Source organism: Humulus lupulus, chromosome 1 (assembly GCF_963169125.1).
Source record: "Humulus lupulus chromosome 1, drHumLupu1.1, whole genome shotgun sequence".
Classification (NCBI taxonomy): domain Eukaryota; kingdom Viridiplantae; phylum Streptophyta; class Magnoliopsida; order Rosales; family Cannabaceae; genus Humulus; species Humulus lupulus.
The window spans coordinates 26,452,031-26,469,459 of NC_084793.1; the positions used below are offsets into that span (position 1 = coordinate 26,452,031).

The following is a 17,429-nucleotide window of genomic DNA, read 5'->3' on the forward strand; positions in this document are numbered from 1 at the left end:
TCATTCAGGACTTTCAGTCCAAAACAGATGAGTGACAGTCGCAAAAGTCACTAAGACGGGTTCCGTTCCCATTAGCCATGTGACGATAGGGTCACCGGGGCTTTACAAATAAGTGAACCTTTCACTAGCTTAAACATGATAGGTGCATGATGACTAGTCACCAACATAACCTACCTTATGACCACAGAGTCATAACCATGGGATTCCGCTCCCTAGCCATGTGACAATCTGTCACCAAGGCCTTTGGCCCTGGCTCTGAGTAACTAGTCTTAGACTAGCCAAGCGCTTATAAGTTTCATCGACCTTAGGGTCGGTCTAGCATTAATGCTTTAGATTCATTCAACGCTGATATCGATTAGATCTAATCTTTTATCGGCCCTGCGTTCAGGACGCTTATGCCGTTTCTGACTCTCAGGTCAGTAATATGCGACCAGTGCCGTCCCTGACTAATTAGTGCCATACAAAAGTGAGCAAGCTCTACTAAGCATTTAATAAGCAATCAATGTCCACATTATCAACCAACATGCCTCAACAACAATCATGCATGTCATATACACAGGGTGCAGTTTTCTTACCTCTGATTCGAGCGAGAATGAATAAAAGAACGACCCTTGAGAACGATCTGACTTTTAGCCCATTAGCGGTCACCTAGTCATAACCAAATATGGGACACCATCAATAAAATGAATAACAAAGGTTCCCAAACCAAGATCTAGCCTCCGGGACATCAATCCCCACTAATTCGGGTAGTAGGAACAATCCCGAGGCCTAAAACCAAGTTCTCGAGGTCAAAACACTCAAACGGGCTCAAAACCACCCAAGAGCCGCGACCCTAGCACCTTGAGCCGCGGCCCCCAGCCACAATAGGAGTAAGGGCCGCGGCGTCCAGCAAGGCCAAAGTGCTCCACCTGCTTCTTCGAGCTAGGGCTGCGGCGCCCAAGAACAGGGCCGCGGCCCCCAACCCAGAACCAGCCATAAACTCGGTTTCCATCATCCCAAACCCTCCAAAAACATACCTAAACACTTCCAAATCTAAAAATCAAAGTTCCCAAGCTTTCCAATGATCCAAAACCATCAAATCCCGAGGCTCAAACAAACCAAAAACTCAACGATTCACGAAATCCAATTCGAAGCTTAGAAACTCTAAAAACTCAAAACTTAAAACTTAGATTACCTTTGATTGGGTTGTTTCTCATTAAATCCTTCGGTCAAGAAGCTTCTAATCTTTCCTAGGATCGATATGCCTCGATCCTCGCGTGATTCTGACTCCTAGAACTCAAGATTTCTTCGAAAATGCCTCGAACGGTAAAAAGAACTAACGGGAAAGAGAAAGAGAGGTTTTCTAACGTACGGTTCTATCTGACAAGCTACTTCAAGCTTAAGTAACCTCAAATAAAACCTAGTGCTAGGGGTCCCGAAAACACCCCCTGGGACATTATAGTCAAAACTTCCAGAATTTCCTCCTAATCTCAATAACTCCCAATTTATCATCAAATAACATTCTCATTTCTCAATATCCCAATAAAAGACCCCGTTATGACAAAACCGCTAATTAATAATATAAGACCGTCTCATGCCGAATAGCTTGAATATATCTCCATAATAATTGGATCTCATCCATAACTCACAATATGCACCCAAAATACACAAATATGCCCTCAACAGGCCAAATTACCAAAACACCCTAATAATCAAATGTGGACCCACATGCATGCATATAACATCATATTATAATATAATTCACATAAACATGCATATTATCAGCTAATGGCATAATTAAACAGTTATGGCCCTCCCGACCTACTAACCCAGCTATTAAACCACATTAGGGATTTCGGGGCATTACATATATATTACAGGATCTTGTTTATTTTCATGTAATTCACATATTATCAAACAAACATGCAAATTCCTAGAACATACTCCTATGAAATTGACATAAACAGAGAGTAAAGTTATTAGAAACTTACATTGCACAACGGAACTGGAATAACTCATTCCTTCAGGTTCTCTAACTCTTGAATCCTAGTAGTAGCAAGGTATAATCAAGAACCTAAACTAGATCGACAACACAATCTTTCTCACCAAGCCTTTAATCAACCTAGGACTAGTGTAGACTAGTTCTCAACACATGAGATCAAGAAAATAGAGAAGAAAAGAAGAGAAGATGGGCGGCTATGAATGGATGCTTTAGGGAATTGTTCTTCTTAATTAAACTTAACCAATTCAATTCTGTACCAAAACCCTAAAGTTAAGTATCCTTTTATAGACTTCCCTTAGGAATTATTTAAATAAATAATTAATTAAAATAATAGAGAAAATCCCTATGTTGGTTGAAATTCCTTATGGGCTTTGGGCATTGGATTTTTGCAATTTTAATTGAAGCTCATTGGATTTAAATTCAAATCCCCTTTTATTTTTACCATATTTATTTAATTAGTTAAATACTTAAATCCTTATTCAAATTAAATATTTATAATTTGAACATTGATTTAAATTTACTTATTAATTTAACACCAATTTTTCATAATTAATAAATTTTCCCAATATTCTCTTTTATTCTCTAAATCACATATCTTTGTAAAATTTTCCAAAATGGACATAATCAACTTTAAAAATCCTAATTGATAATTAAATCAATTAATTGAGAGATTCTAGATGATTTATTCAAAGGTGATGCGGGGACCATGGATCCATGAAATCAAGTTTCAATAAGTTACCATGAATTTATTTACGAATAATTTCATTATCTTATTAATTCCTCAAGACTCCACTAAAGACTCGAAATTGCACTCTTGAATTCATAGAACGCTTTACAGCAGACGTAAATACATTACCCATTGTTATAATCATTATCATCATTCAACCCTCTATAGATGATCTACTAATGAGACAACTGTTAATTACCGTTTTACCCCTCATTTGTATTTTATCCTTAAATAGCACTAAGTTCCTTGTAAATGATATTTCCGTAAACTCAATTACAGAAATGAGATCTTTATCATTTAACGCTTGAACTAAGCTATAAGGAAATAATCATTTCACTGCTTAGACTGAAGCTATAGAATCCATATATATGATAAATTTTCCCACTCAATTATATTAGCAAGTCTCTGATATGTAAGCATGGACTAATTAGTAGGGTAAACTGGTAACGAACAAATCTAAGGACTTGAATAATATAGTCAGTGGAATATTAATCACTTAGAATTAGGATTGAATTGACATATGGTCAACTTTATGATATGACTAGATTAGAAAATAACAATACTTTACTTGTCAATCTATAATCAATATTGGTCTAGTCCGATGTAACAAAATACATCTGATCTTATCTACTTGGTCAATATCCTGGATAGGAAATCACACTAGATTGTGTAAGTGGATCAAATCGTAGATTAACAAGTCAGTGTAAATCATGTGCACTAACTTAATCTTAGGACTAATGCTTTAGAACATATAACCATAATTATAATCTATTGTGACCAATTCACTATAACTGTGATTATCTATATGTTCAAGATTTAATAGAATTTTATATTAAATAAATAATCATGTAATTAAACAAGTGAGCAATGTGATTGACAAGTCAAAATTGATTTCTAGTCTTTATTAGTAATGAAATGAGGTTACCTAGAAAGTTGGTTTTACACAGGGCATAAAACCCTAACAAACTCCCAATTGCATTGTTTAAAATAAATGACATTTCTACTAAACCCATTTCCCTGATATGTTTATCAAAAGTAGTCTCTGGCAACGTCTTCGTAAAAGGATCTGCAAGATTGTCTTCAGACGGTATCTTCATGACCTTCACATCTCCCTTGGCCACATATTCCCTGATAATGTGATATTTACTTTATATATGCTTAGCCCTTTGTGGCTTCGAGGTTCCTTCAAATTGGCTATTGCTCCTATATGGTCGCAAAACAAGACGAGCGGTTTATCCATCTTTGGAATAACGCTAATATCATAATATAACTTCTTCAGTCTGACTGTTTCCTTAGCTGCCTCAGATACAACTATGTACTCAGCCTCCATGGTAAAATCTGAGATCACAGATTGCTTAATGCTTCTCTATATCACAGCTCCACCCCCAAGAGTAAACACCATTCCAGAAGTTGACTACCTGTCATTGGCATTAGTTTGAAAATCTGAATCAACGTAGCGTAACGAGTTCATGACTCCACCGATTATACCAGCATATAATCCCTGGTTGGTCGAAGATACTTTAGGATGTGCTTAACTGCTACCCAATGTTCCTTTCCTGGGTTTGACTGAAACCTGCTCACAACTCCCACTACATGGCAGATGTCTGGTCTAGTACACAACATAGCATACATTAGACTTCCAACTGCAGATGCATAAGTGATATCACCCAATAATTCACCTTGCGGTCGCAATAGTAAACAAACTATGTTGTATCCACAGAGAGACAAAATACAAGTAAAAAGAGAGATTAGTAAATTAAAAATAAGAAACTTGAAACTATTGTAACTTTGGGAAAAAAATGATTTTGTAAGATTAAACACTAAATTAAGAAGAATTAGAATCAGAAAGAGAATACGAAAGGCACAAGTTTCATTCATGGAAACATATATATTTTAATAAAATTGATTCATTCTACTCAACTATAATTCTACACCATTAATTATAGTTGAAAAATATATATAATAAAACTCACCTAAAAATATGTTCTTAATTAAATTTATACTAACTTCTAATTTAAAAACCTATCATATTATATACTTTAGAGCGATAAAATACCAATGGAAAAATGCAGTAAAAAGCATATAATATAACAAATATCCTAAATTAAATCAATAGCATAAATTACACAAGAAGAACATGACTAGACTTATGTAAAAGACACAAATAAACTTAGAATAAAAATTAGAAGAAAAGAAATTAATTGTAACAAATATATAGAAATGAAGAATAAAAATAATCAATATATTAAAAAATATATTGTGAAACATGAACTCCACTCTAGCCTTTTCACAAGAGAATTTAGCCTAATATTACATTGTTTTCACTCAAAAATTATAAAAGAAATAAAAGAAAAATAAGAGAATAAATGTATTTCTCTCTAACTCTATTTTCTAATCTGCTCTCTCCCATCTGATGTCATTTTCACTTCATTTGACTCTCTATTTATAGTGAAAATAGGACCCAAAATGTGTAAAAATCGTGTACAAAAGAAGTGGGAAAATGGCTCTAAAAGCTTATGAAAATGGGAGAAGTGGGAGAAACCTTAGGACACTTGTTCCCTCTGGTTCTTTGGCTGAAGAATATTGGCAAGGAAATGGGGGACACGCCAGGCCATGTGTCGAGCATTGGAGGCTGCGGTAGGAATGGTTGGGGTATGGGAGACACGACCAGGCCACGTGGCACATCGTGGGAAGCTGGGTAAGCAGCAGGGGACAGTGTGGCCATGTGGCATGCTTCGATTGGTTCATTAGAGTAGTGGCAGGTACACATTAGGTGGCTGTAGGCATGTGGCTCGCATGGCTTGGCTTGGCTTGGCTCGACGAATCTAATGTTGACACATGTTAGCTTGTGGTTGAGCTCCAAAAATATATCTTGGGCTTGGGCTTTTGAGTTGGGTTTTCTTTTATGCCATTTATGCTCAAATTTGAAAAATAACACAAAAATAAGAGTAAATTAAATATTTCCAATAAAAAATAATCTTACAATCAAAATCATAAACATAATTAATTTAAATTGAATTTATGTACACAATTGAAGCTTAAAAATGTATAAATTTGAGCATTAATCAATAAGGAATTCCTCTCATTTCATCTTCCTTTTCAGGAGTCTGGGGAGACTACTTCTTTGAAAGATGAACTCCATGTCGGGACGACAAATGTCATTTCTTAGAGTTTTTCATAGAGAAGCACTCAAACACTGATAAATTCATTTTAACGTCATTTTAGAATGTGTTTTTGTGGTAATCTTGAGTCTTTATGTGTGTTTTGTGCAAGATCACGCTTTTGTTTGTCTTTGTTGTAGGATGGTGCAATAAATCACGAGAATAATGTAAAAATAAGTGAAAATGGTGGAAAAACGAGGCTCTTGGTGGTTGTTGGACTCAAAATGATGCTAAGGATGATTAAAAGACAGGTTTTGATGAAGATATGAGTTGAAAGACCTAATCTGAGAAAAAATTGAATTAGGGTCGCGACTTGGGCTTATAAGTTGCGACTCAAGGCGAAGTCAGAGATGCATAGCTACTGGATGGAATTAGTGTCGCAACTTGGGCTAACAAGTCGCGACTCAAGAGGAAAACAGAGGCTCAGCTAAGGGGAAAAATGGACACGGGCCGCGACTTGATGATGTTTAAGTCGCGGCGCCTGAGGACTTACACGGAATTAGAAAGGCTCAAAAACAGACACGGGTCGCAACCCAAAGAAGGCCAAGTCGCGGCCCGCACATGAAAAATATAGATTTTGTTATTTTTTTACTATAAATTTGTAGTTAGGGTTTAATTAAGTCATAAGAGTCAGTTTTTAATTACATTTTTAGAGACTAATTGTGATTCTTAGGCTAGTTATTCTGCAGATTTATATTTTTCTTCCTTCTTTAAGTTTATGAATCTTATGTTCTTTAATTATTATCTTGTTGATTTAATCATGTTTGATATGAACTAAACAATTTTTATCTAGGGTTTAATGTAGTCACTTGGGTTTCTATCTAATTGAATTATGATGTTCTATTGATTTTTCTTCTCTATTCTAATCTATATAATGTGTATTTAATGCTAGTAAATACTTGATCAATATTTGCTTGATTTTATGATTTTGATTCAAAATTCGAAAGATGAGAATTGAATATGTTATCATTATATAGACATAGGTTGCATATTGGACGAAAGTACATGTATGACTTGTGTAGTAATTAGGTTTCCATGCGTAATGCCTGCTATATGTTTAAGTTTATCACAGAGATATAGAAAACCAGCATATAGGTTAAGATCTTATATCTTGAAAAATAATAGGAATTGATTTAGGTTAACCTGCTATTAGAATAGGAAGAAAGAAATCTAGAATTGATTAATAAAAATTACTAGAATGAAAAGTTGATGAAATTAACACCCTAGGTCTTTTTAATAGTGATTTTAAATCTTTTAATTAGTTGTTTTTGTTCAAAGTTATTTTCAATTTTAAAATTAAATTCAAAAATCAAGATTTTACTTTCCAAATAGAAAGTAAAAAAACAATTGTTGGTAATTGGAAAACAGTTTTTGTGGGAACGATACTCTACTTATCATATATTACTTGAATCGATTGCATGCACTTGCGTATATATATATATATATATATTTGCGATCAAGCACCTTATCTATGTAAGCTACTTAAGATAAAGCCAAGAGTATGTTCTTTCTATCCTTGATGATCTGGATACCAAGAACAAAACTCACTTCTCCCAAGTCCTTCATCTGGAATTGAGTGCTCAGCCATTCCTTTACGCCTGACAATTTCTTAACATTGTTTCCAATCAGCAATATATTATCTACATAAAGGACCAAGTATATCATAATGTGATTGGCCTTTAGTTGGTAAATACAAGGCTCATCCACATTTTGCTCCAAGCTATAGGTTTTAATGATTTCATCAAACCTAAGATTCCAGGAATGGGAAGCTTGCTTAAGTCCATAAATGGACATATTCAACTTGCAAACTTTCTTTTCTTGACAACCTACTTTAATTCCCTCTGGTTGGTCCATATAAATGGTCTCGTCAAGATTCCAATTAAGGAAAGCAGTCTTGACGTCCATTTGCTAGATATCATAATCGAGAGCTGCTGCTATGGATAGAAGTATCCAGATGGATTTTAACTTGGCAACTGGACTAAAAGTTTCCTCATAGTCCACTCCTTCTCTTTGGGTATAACCCTTTTCCACGAGTCGAGCTTTATAAGTCTCGACCTTTCCATCAGCTTCTCGTTTCCTCTTTTAGATTCACTTGCATTCAATAGCCTTAAAGTCACTAGGTGCTTCTACAAGATCCCAAATGGAATTAGAGTACATGGAGTCCATTTCTTATTTCATGGCTTCGAGCCATAGTACCTTTCCAGGACTAGCCATTGACTGTTTAAAAAATAACGGGTCGTCATCACTTGTGTCTCCAACAACCATGTTGGTTTCACCATCCAGACCGTATTGAACAGGGTTCCAAAAAACCCTCCCACTACGACATGGCTCTGTGACTGTCTAAACTAGAACAGTGGTATTGTCTTCTTCATTCAAAACGACTTGCATCGGTTGAGGAGGAAGAGTGGGAATGTCAACATCAACTTGTATTGATGATGATGGAACATTGGTAGGAATCAAATCTGAAATCATTTCCTCTAATACTACTTTGCTCTGAGGTTTGAAGTTTTGGACATAGTCATTTTCTAGAAAAGTAGCATTTGTGGAAGCAACCACTTTCTTGTCTAGAGGATTGTAGAAAATACCACCCTGAGTACCTTTAAGATAGCCAACAAACATGAAAAACTTCAGTTCGCGACTCTAACTTTTCTTATTTTTTCCTCGGGACATGGGCGGGATACCCCCAAATTATGTAGTGACGTAAACTAGGTTTACATAGAAAATTGGTTTTACACAGGGCATAAAACTCCAATAGCTTAAGCAATCAGAAACATGGAATTGTTTGCATCAATACTGATAGCAGCAAGTAGCATATCTTTGCAGTACCCTTTTTGGAAGCATCCATCCAAGCCTATGAGTGGTCTGCACGCCTTGAACCCATCCTTCCAAGCTTTGAGATAGATGTAGACTCTCTCAAACAACCTCTGGTCATCTACAATTCATGTTTTGATAATGGTTGTACTCCATGGGTTGTGGTGCAGGAGTTTCTTGCAGTAATCCTCAAGCACCCTGTACTGCTCCTTCACTGTGCCCTCTAGCATAGCTTTGGCCTTCTTCTTAGTGTTGTATTATACCCACTCATTGGTGTTAGAGAACTTTGTTTTTGCAGTCAGATGGTTGAAGTTGATGTATGTCATGTTTGGGTTCATTCTGAAGTCATCTATGAAGTGCTTGGCCAACCAAGTAGCAGTGACTTTCTTATTATAAAAAACAATCCCACAGTTGTGCACATCAACCAGTGTATTGATTATGAAAGTGATTTTGTCCTTTGTCTGCACCCTGGCATACAAACACCACCCACAACCTTGTGCTTTACAAACTACCCTTATTTTGACACGATTGTTTGTGACATAAGTGAACTCCCTATCAATGCTTGTGAAGTGTTCTGTCAGAACCTCTTTCAACTCCTCCTTACTTGCAAACTCCAAACCGAGTGTGAATTCAAAATTCTTTTAGTAAGACCTAAGGGTGAACTATTTCTTTCCTTTTTTAAGTCCTCCTTCTTCATCATCACTATTTAAGCTTTGCAAGTCATCATTTGATACATAATCACTATCATACCCTTCTTGGTTGCAGGTCTCAATGACTGTATTCCACCATGTGCTAAGGTGTGCCCACTTTTCCCCAAATTGTCTTTCCTCCTTATCTAGGGCATATTTCTTTTAAAAAAACTCTGGATTTTGGGCTTGTCCACGAGGTTGTGTTTGGGGCTCATTTGGCCATACATCTGGTTGTGGCTCAGTTGTCCTGGTAGTTTGGGCCTCAGCTGTCCCAGCATCTTGGGCCTTTCCTAGTTGGATTTGGGCTATAGCTAAGTCTTTTAGGGCCTTGTCAGATGTCCCAGATAAATTGTGTAATTCCTCCAAACCATCAAACACATCATCATCCTCACTGTCATCCACCAAATCTATAACCTCTACACTATCATCCACACTTGGCTTTTCAGTGCATCTACTCTCACCATTATCATCACCATTCCAATCATCTAGCATATGCATCACGTATTCTTCAGAGTATTCTGAATCATCATCAGCCACTTCATATACATTTGCCTTCAATTCCTTAAGCTCTTTTTTGCTCGTAACATAATCAAATTCTTTAGCCCAGACCCTCGCATCTACCTGCACTTCCACATCATCTGGAATCTCTTCAATATAGCATCTTCTTATAAGATGTGGAGCTTCATCACTCCTACACTGGTTATCAATATTGCCACCAAGCTCAATTCAAGCCTTGAGTCAGGCATGATCATGTAAATATAAAAAAACATGTATTTTTTCTTCTTCATATCATCAAACATAAATCGAATATCTCCATCTATGTTTATGCTCATCCCATCCTTAAGTGGCTTATCCATGGGTCTTAACTAGTAACTAACAGGCAAACCATAATCAAGCTCCTTCACAAACCTGTCCAAGTCAAATTTGCAAAATTCATCCATGTCACAGGCATCCACATATGACATCTCTCCTCCATCATAACTCAGCTTACCAAACGGAGTGCCCCACTTCCCCTTGTGATGCATGTTAATAGTAAAAAATAAAAAAACTCTCATGCAATCTTGACCATTTAAAAAGTCAAAGAATCAATTAAAACCCCTATTTGAATATGTGTCATAAGAAAAGAAATATATCCCCACCTGATGAAAATATTCTCCAACTGGCTCAGTCAAAACCCCAAACTTTACAGAGCAAGTGATTCAATTTTGGCAAATAACCATATTTAAAGTTTCAAAGTACAAGGCAATACAAAACTATACACATTAGACAATTCAACTAAATCCATTAACCATTCCACCTAACTAGCATGCAATACTCATATATCATATTCTATTCATTCAAAAACCCTACTTTTAAAGTGAAGAAAACACTTATTGTAAGTTGGAACGTCCTCCTCTGGCTTTCGAATCGACATTGGTTAGGGCATAACCAAGCTTACTCCTCTTCTCTGTCTTTGAAGCTGCCAATAGCAGAGTGTCATTCGTCTTTGTAAATGCCATTGCTAACTAGAGCGTCTCCTTCCACTTCTTCAAATTATCTTCTTCTTCGTTTAAACTATGGCTTCAAACCAACTACCATTCTTCTTCTTTTAAGATTTTGATTTTCTTTTTGTTTTGTTTCCAAATTAGTTAATCTTTAGCTTTATTAAATTATATGATTTTAAATAAAAATAAAGTTTTAAAAAATTGAATAATTGTACGTGTTACACAAGTACATTATTAGACGGAATTACTCTAAGTACCAACGAAGATAAACGAAAGTGGACATTGGGCATATTTACCATAAAAAAAAAATTAGGTACTAAACCACAAGTTTTTAAAAAGAATGAGTATTTTTGCCACCAATATCCCTTTAAATTGGTACTTTTTTTTAATCCATTTGAATTGGTACTTGAAATTAATATTAAATTCCTAAATAAAAATGGAAATTCAACTTGCTCTAATATATTCCTAAATACAATCTCCTAAAGAGATTTGGAAAATCAACTAGATTAGTTCAATGCCATTTAAATTGGCACTTTTTTTTTATTCAACCAGTTGAATTGGTACTTGAAAGTACTATTAGTAATATAATAAATAATAATGGATATCAAACTTGCTCTAATAAAGTCCTAAATAGTGTCCTAGAGAGATTTGGAATCTCAACTAGATTAGTCCAGTGTCATTCAAATCGGTAAATTATATATAAATATAATTCATTTAATTTGTACTTCAAAGTACAATTAAAGTCCTAAATAGAAATGGAAATTCAACTTGCTCAAATGGAATCCTAAATAGTGCCCTGAAGAGATTTGGAAACTCAACTAGATTAGTCCAATGTGATTTAAATTGGCACCATTTCTTTATTCCATTTGAATTGGTACTTGAAATTACTATTAGAGTCATAAATAGAAATGGACACTCAACTAAATTAGTCTAGTTTTTCTAGTTTGGTAAATTAATATTCCCCAAATAAAAGTCATCAATGCAAACTAGAAATCTCTAACCCTAACACATTAAATTACCTAATAAAAAAAATATATTTTAAAACTTTTTACGCTAAAAGTAAAACTTATGTGTTTTTTTTTTCTAATGTTAAAAATTTTAAAGGTACAAGACAAGTGTAAAAGTCAAACAACTTAATTAAGAGTAAAATGTTTTAGGGAATTTCTAGTGCAACTCACAAAAAGAGCGGCACCAGTACACTTTTTTTTTTATTTGCACTCTGTGAACAATTTTTGACGCGAATTTTTTTTTTTTATGATTGTGTATATTATAGTTATTTAGAACATCTTGCAAATTTTCAGAAAATTTTAAATAATTTACAATACCGAAAAAATATTCAAATAAGTTGTTGCAAACGTAACTATTTTTTTTATGCGCGTGGAAAACAATATATTTGAACATTATTTTTGGTACTCTAAAAAGGTGTTTGACTCCTTAACTAAAAAAATATTTTTTTGTTTTTAGAAACTTAAAATTGTTTTCTGAAAATAATATCAAACACCCTTATTTGTTTTCATAAAACAATTTTTAAAAACAAAGTTACAAAAAATAAAAAATTTTGAGAATAACCAAAAGTTATTTTAGTTGTTCTCAAATTTTTTTTGTCAATTTTTTTCTCACATAACCTTTTTAATCATTATTATCTCACACCGCTTTCTATCTCATTAATTTATCTCTTCTCACTTTTTCTCTCATCTCTTTCTCTAACATCACTTTCTCTCTCATTACTTTTGATCTCTTTATTTTCTTTATCATCACTTATTATCTCATTATTTTATTTCTCATCACTTCCTATATCCTAATTTTCTAGATCCTAATTTTTTCTATCTTGCAATTTTCCCTCTCATTTTTTGCTTGCATGAATTTCTCTCTTCTTAATTTTTCTTCATCAAAATTTCTATCATTATTTTCTCTCTCCTTATTTTTCATTATTTTTTCTTTCATATTACTTTATCTCATTATTTATTACAAACTTAAAAAAAAAATTATATTTGTAAATATATTTATTAATTTTTTAAATAAAACTAAAATATTATTTTTAGAAAATATTAATAAAACACTTGTTGTTTTTTGAAAATTACAAAAATTATTTTTTGTTTTCATTTCTGAAAACACAATTTTGAAAACAAAAAAACAAAAAACAATACCAAACAAGTCTTAAATTATTTGAAATTTTCTCAAAACTTGCAGATATTTTAAATAACTATAATATATACGATTATAAAAAAAAATCGTACTGAAAAATATTCACAAGGTGTAAACAAAGGAGTTGCACTAAAGAAATTCCATATATATATATATATATATATAAAACAAACTACATCAGCTTATCTCATTCAGCAGAAGAAGAAAAAACAAACAAAGAAAACATCAGCTTATCTTATTCCTCGTAACAATGTAGTTGAGATTGAAAAATATGTTGTCTCGAGATGCCAATAATATAACATAAGACCAAAAAATATATATCCTCTCAAATTTTGTTTTTTTTTGTCTCATTCAATATATTTTATCCAAATAAATGCGATATTTCTTTGTTTGTTTTCTTTTGATAATTGTACCCTTGGAACTTCTTCAATAATGCTAAATAAAATATGTGTTGCAATAATATTCGTAATATTTTAGTATTTGAAATAGAAAAAAATTATCGAATTTAACAAATGCTAAAAATTATCTCAATTTTTTTGTGAATATATACTTTTTAATTATTATATTATCATTATAATACTTTTTAATATCTATCTATTAATAAAATCTCTTTATTTAAATAGTTTATTTGAAAACTTAAAAAATTAGGGTTTATATTATTTTGAACTCTATATTTTGTTTTGGATCTTATATTTTGATAAATTATTTTTTAGACCATGTGTCTTGTAAAATAGTTCAAATAGACTCCTAAACCCGATTTTAGTCAAAGTTTTTTTTAACTAAAATCACAAATAATTTATCAAACTAACAATTCAAAATAAAAGCACAATCATTCTACTTGTTGAGTCTAGTTTTTGTCATGTTTAGGTGGTATTTTAAGTAGTCTTTTATTTCATTTTTCTTCCATTTAGTGCGGGTTTATGCTGTGTTTGTTTGTCTTTGTGAATATCAGGAAGAATTGAGTACTTGGAGGAAAATGTCAAAGAAAGAGAAGAAATAACCAAGTTTTATAACATATTTTGAGAAATGATGGATCTCAACATGATTTGGAGGTGTTGGTAAATTTTTGGGATAAAATCTTGAAGAATTGAGAAATTTCTTAAGGGTCGCGGCATGAGCAAAGTAGAGCCGCGGCTAGCTAGTGAAACAGAACCAATGTTTTGAAGAAGAACTTTGAGCCACGGCATGGCTAAGGAGAGCCGCGGCATAGAAGGGCAACAACCCAGAAATCGCAGACACGGGCCGCGACATGGCTGAGGAGGGCCGCGGCATGGAAAGGCAGAATCGTGAAAGATTTTAGACACGGGCCGCGGCATGATACATATAGAGCCGCGGCCCGCCTCTTTAAAAACTGAATTTTTAGGTTTTTTATAAGAGGAAAGAGAGGAAAAAGAAGGGGGATATGAATTTTGGAGTGGGAAATTCTCGGAGGCTGAAGGCTTGGAGGATTCAAACTGCATGTTTTCATCTATTTTCTGATGTTATTTTTAATTGTCTTTATGATTAGCATTATGAATATGAACTAATTTTCTGTTTAGAATTTTTTAATTGAATCACTTGAATCCCTATTATGAATTAATGCAATTTCAATGTTCTTCTTCTTCAATCTTCTTCAATTCCATATATAACCTGTTCTTATTGATTGGCCATCTATAGTCATTATTTATATGTTTTCAAATCAAAATATGAGGAGTGAGATTTGAATTTGCTGTGGTTATATTGGGCATAATTTTAATTTGGAACGAGAGTATCCATATTAATTGTGTAACTATTTATTAAGTTGTTGAGATTAATGCTACCTTTGTGGTTCAATTTACCATAGAAATATAGGAAATTGTCACCTAGGTTGAGTTTATAATTCATAGTATGATTATAGGCTGTTTTTATCAACTTGTTAATTGAATTAGGCAGAAAGAAGAAGAATTTAGTATTTTGTATTAGGAAATGATAGGGAGGATAGTTGATGAGATTGAATATCCTAATTATTTCTTCAGTGTTTAAATCCAAGGTTTCGCTATTAATTGATATTTTATTTAATTTGTAATTATTGTTTTTGAATATTATATTTTCTTTTGCTTCATCTATAAGAATCGAAATTCTAATTGACCAAATAGAAAGAGAAATTAATTGACTGGTAATTGAGGATTCAGTCCTTGAGGACGATACTTGGTTTTACCAAGATTATTACTAAATTGCGATACGTGCACTTGCGTATCATATAAAATCTGTAACAAGTTTTTGGCGCCGCTGCTGGGGACTGAAAACCATCAATATCAGTCTAGTTGATTTTATTTCTAATTTGGTTACTTTTTGTCTTGTTTCTAATTTGTTTAGCTGCGTTTCTTGTTAAACTTCAGGTGGTTTGTTATATGCGTAGCAGAAGAGGGGCGGGTAGTCTTGTTCCTGTAAATCCTGAAATTGAGAAGACGTGCAAACAAAACAGAAGAAACAAGAAGTTGGCTCATCAAACAGTAGAGATGGCACAAAATGAAGGGCCGGATAGACAGAATGAGAGAAATAATGAGGTTCCCGAAGTTCTGCAACAGCCGGTTCAGAATCCTGCTGCCAGAAGTCTGAGAGACTATGTACTGCTCACTGTTACAGGAGTACATAATTGTATAAGACCACCGGCAGTGGATGCCAATAATTTTGAGATTAAGCCGGCGATCTTGCAAATTGTGCAGTCCATGGTTCAATTTGGGGGTTTGCCTTCTGAAGACCCCCATATGCACTTGGCGAATTTCCTGGAATTGTGTGCCACTTTCAAGTATAATGGGGTTAGCGATGATGCTATAAGGATGAGACTCTTCCCATTTTCTCTGCGGGAAAGAGCTAAGAGCTGGCTTAATTCGCTTCAAGCAAACTCTATAAATACTTGGCAAGATCTTGCTCATAAATTCTTGGCTAAGTTTTTCCCTCCTTCGAAGGCTGCTAAATTAAGGTGCGAAATTAATAATTTCTATCAGATGGATGGAGAGTCATTATATGATGCTTGGGAGCGCTTCAAGGAGTTATTGAGGAAATTCCCCCACCACGGTATAGAAAAGTGGATGCTAGTTCACAATTTTTATAACGGACTGTGTGGTACAACGAGAACGATTATCGATGCTGCAACTGGTGGGGCATTCATGAGTAAGAGTGCCAATGAAGCATATGAGCTGCTGGAGGACATGGCCACAAATAATCATCAGTGGTCTGAGGAAAGATCATCGAGGGTTAGAAAGGTAGCTGGGGTGCATGAGCTGGATGCAATCACTGCTCTAACAGCACAAGCAGCCTCCCTGACAAAACAATTACAGCAGAGCACTGTATCTGCTAATGCGGTTCAAATGGAAACTAGGTGTGAAATTTGTGGTGGTCCTCACTCTATTGATCAGTGTCCTACCAGTATTAATAATAACATTCCGATGGATCAAGCTCAGGTTCAAGCGGTGGGAAACTTTCAGAGGCCATTCAATAATCCATTCGCCAATACTTACAATCCTGGGTGGCAAAATCATCCTAATTTTTCTTGGAGGAATAATCAAGGCTAGCAACCTCAGTTTCAGGGTCAATTTCAGAATAATATGCCTCAGCCACCAATGCATCAAGTCTCTTCATCACAACAGCCTAGGCCTCAACAATTAATGAATCAAGCTCCACCTAAAAGGCCTTATGAATTGCAAGCTGCATTATTGACCCTCACCAACACTCAAACTCAGTTCATGACAGAGACTAGATCTTCTATCAGGAACCTGGAAACACAAGTAGGGCAGTTGGCTAATATGCTTAATAACAGACCGCAGGGAAATTTGCCTAGTAATACTGAAGTCAACCCTAAGGAGCAAGTTCAGGCAATTACTCTGAGGAGTGGGAAGCAAACCGAGTAGCCTAGATCTCCACAGGCAGTGGTTCAGAATGAAGAGATGGGTGAACAGTTTGATTCAGCAGAAGTTACTAAAGACCACCAGAGTTCAGAAAAGTGTCAGCCAGTTGTTGATGAGCAGCCAGTTCGAGTTCCATATCCTCAAAGACTTAGAAAAACCACACTGGATAAACAGTTTTCTAAGTTTTTAGAGGTGTTTAAAAGCTGCATATAAATATCCCTTTTGTGGAGGCCTTAGAGCAGATGCCCAGCTATGTGAAATTCATGAAGGAGATTCTGTCCAAGAAAAGGAAGATGGAGGACTATGAGACGGTAGCACTCACTGAAGAGTGCAGTGCAATATTACAGAGGAAGTTACCCCAAAAGTTGAGAGATCCTGGGAGCTTTACCATACCTTGTACCATTGGCAAATTTGAATGTAAACACGCTTTATGTGATTTGGGGGCGAGTATTAATCTAATGCCCTTATCTGTGTTAAGAAGACTTGGCTTGGGGGAGACAAAACCAACAACCGTCACTCTACAACTAGTAGACCGATCGGTGACTCATCCACGGGGTATTATTGA

At 34.6% G+C, this 17,429-nt stretch overlaps 1 non-coding gene across 1 annotated transcript; it reads right to left on the reverse strand.

Moving 5' to 3' along the window:
- Positions 1-15,931: 15,931 nt before the first annotated feature.
- Positions 15,932-16,038, reverse strand: LOC133813695 (small nucleolar RNA R71). Its single transcript, XR_009884699.1, has one exon. It is a non-coding gene; the product is annotated as a small nucleolar RNA R71 (small nucleolar RNA).
- Between the last annotated feature and the right edge of the window lie 1,391 nt (positions 16,039-17,429).